The sequence below is a fragment of the Myotis davidii genome, unplaced genomic scaffold, assembly GCF_000327345.1.
Source record: "Myotis davidii unplaced genomic scaffold, ASM32734v1 scaffold847, whole genome shotgun sequence".
Taxonomy (NCBI): domain Eukaryota; kingdom Metazoa; phylum Chordata; class Mammalia; order Chiroptera; family Vespertilionidae; genus Myotis; species Myotis davidii.
The window spans coordinates 2,162,483-2,165,257 of record NW_006298049.1 but is presented as its reverse complement, the minus strand read 5'-3'; the positions used below and the strand labels follow the sequence as shown (position 1 = coordinate 2,165,257).

The window sequence follows — 2,775 nt, the reverse complement described above, 5'->3', positions numbered from 1 at the left end:
CTGGGTGCGTGCACACGAGGTGGTGGAGCGCGGTTCGGAGCAAGCTGAGCAGACGCGCCTGGAGCAGAGGTGAGGGGTGATGGCCAGTGGTCCTGCCTTGCAAGGGTGTAGCCGGCAGGGCCCGAGCTGAGGCCGGGGTCGAAACTAACTCTGCGCTCACCAGGCGTCGGCATGGGAATCGAGGCAGCTGCTGAGTCTCTGTCGCCATCGGCTTTGAATGGGCACGAAACCCGCAGCCCCTTCCTCACCACCCCGCCCCGTTCCTTTCCGGGGTGCACCCCGCGGCGGTTGTGAGCCCTTGAGGACGTGCTCCTGCTTCTAAGATCACCTGCTGCGCAGACTAACCGGGCTTTCACCCGGGAACGAGGGACATCCTTTGTCTTTTTTTCACGGGGCCTTCTACCCCTAGAAACACGGAGTATTGTGATTTTTCTTGTGGGAGCTTATGTTTATGTATGTAAACCGAACTCCTTTTCACACTAAATTAAACAGGCGATTATGGGGGTAGTGTTGTTGAGCTATCCACTTATGGACGAATCAAGGAATGGAGCTGAAGAATCCTTTAGATTAGCTCTTTTTAGGCAGGGTTCGCAGACATGTTTTAGCACAGGGGAGACAGAGCTACCTGTCAGCTGCGATGATGTTAAAGACGGGTGTTAATTTAATATGGTCATTAGAGCTCAGATGGGAAAACAAGATAGGATTCTAGTCCAGTTCACCCATTTGTGTGCTTTGGTGGGGTCCATTCCTTGAAGCTCCACGTGGTTCCGTTTCCTGGTCCACAGACTGGGAATGATGCCTAGATTACAAGGATATAATAAGCTACCAAGAAATACTTTTAAAAATGCTCAGGTGAAGTGTAATTGCACAGTTTAGTAATGTGGCCGGCTTATTGAAGTCATCAGCAAATGGAATGTTCTTTAGATTAAAAATTCAAATTGTTATTGAAATTGTTATAAAGTGTATGTAGGTTAACCCTAGTCCCAAATGGCACATGTCCCCCTTCTCCCCATTAACAATGTAATGAAGTAGTATAGTGGTGCCCCAGGAGCTCTTGAAATGCGTCAGACAGTTTTAAAATTAACTTTAAAATCTTCCCTCTCAGTGCCTGTTACTTGTTCCTTTCAATTGCTTGCTTCTAGCAGCAGCTCCTCCCTACCCCCCCATTTGTATCCCAGTCTGCTGTACAGGCTGGCGAACCCAACTGTTGGAATTGTGTCCAAAGAATAGTCAACAGAATGAAAACCTGAAGTGATCCTAGTAAAATTGAATTTGGTGTATGGTTTTGTTATATCACTGTGGCAATTTGCAAACCTTTTTCCTTCTGGATTTTCTGAAATGTAACCTCCAGGTAAGTCTTAACACCATCTGTTACTCATTCTCTAGGCATTTACTGGGATAAGGTTAGGCATATGTGGGCCTTGTAAAGGCAAGAAAGTGGCAGCAGACAATCCAAGTGTGGGACCCTGTGCAACCATGGTGCCGGCCCTGTTGCCTGTTTTTGAATCCTCAGTCTCTTCCTTATTGATTCTGTTATCTGGAGCAAGTTGCTGCGCCTGCTTCCTGGTCTGCAAAACAAGAATAATGATACATATGCATTGTATTTTTGAGTTAACAAATAGAAAGCACTCAATAAATGTTAGCCAGTATCATTTTTATTTTATTTATTTTTATATTTTTAAAATATATTTTATTGATTTTTCACAGAGAGGAAGTGAAGGGCATAGAGAATTAGAAACATCGATGGTATAAATGTAGAGAATTAGAAACATCGATGAGAGAGAAACATCAATCAGCTGCCTCTTGCACACCCTCCACTGGGGATGTGCCTGCAACCAAGGTACATGCCCTTGGCCGGAATCGAACCTGGGACCGTTCAGCCCGCAGGGCGGTGCTCTATCCACTGAGCCAAACCGGTCAGGGCTTCATTGATTTTTAAATATTGATTTTGGAGAGGAAGGGAGAGAGAGAAAAACATCTATGACGAGAGAGAATCCTTGATAGGCATGTGCCCTCCCTGGGAATGGAACAGTGGCCTCCTGGTTCATAGGTTGAAGTTCAACCACTGAGCCTTGCTGGCTAGGCTGAAATTGTCTTTATGTCCATCTGAATTCCCCTATGAACTTTCTTTAAACTTCATGGTTACAACTTTATGTTAAATAACATGAACATCAAAATGTTTAAGTAATGTGTTGCCTTGAGGAAGTTAAATTCTTAATACTTTCTGGCATCTGAATTTAATGTACTCATTTTACTTAATTGATATTTAGCCTGTTAATCTGCATACTTAATATACAATATTGTTACCCATCATTCAGATAAAAATAGACATGTAAGCCTCAGGGGCCCATTTATCAGGGACAAACACTAACATGCCTGCACTAAAACTAACCTATAAAAAAGTTCCATAGGTTTGCCAGATTAAATATGTCCCCAGCCCCACCTGAGATGTATATATACTAAAAAAATTACTGTTGTTTATCTGAAAAAAAAGTTTCAAATGGACTGTAGACTTAAATTGATAGGAATGATTATTTTAATCATCAAAAGTTATTTCCTTCCCTTACTATTCTTAGAGCCAGGTATAGTGTTGTTTAGAATATAATATGATCTGAGTTTGTTTATTTTCTGGGTCCACTTACCTTTATATATATTTTTAATTTTTTATGTATTTATTTCTTAATCTTTATTGTTGAAAGTATTACATATGTCTCCCTCCTCCCCACCATTAGCTCCCTCAAGCCCTCCCCTGCCACCCACCTCCCCCAGGCTTTC

The 2,775-nt window shown here is 42.7% G+C and overlaps 1 protein-coding gene across 2 annotated transcripts in view; it reads left to right on the top strand.

Moving 5' to 3' along the window:
- GNPNAT1 (glucosamine-phosphate N-acetyltransferase 1) overlaps positions 1-2,775 on the top strand; it is a 14,335-nt gene continuing 11,560 nt past the window's right edge. The window contains exon 1 of one of the 2 annotated variants that reach the window (XM_006773792.2): positions 1-69. The gene's annotated coding sequence lies outside the window, so the exon portion shown is untranslated. The remainder of the gene's footprint in view (positions 70-2,775) is intronic. The other variant, XM_015570502.1, reaches the window with a different exon arrangement.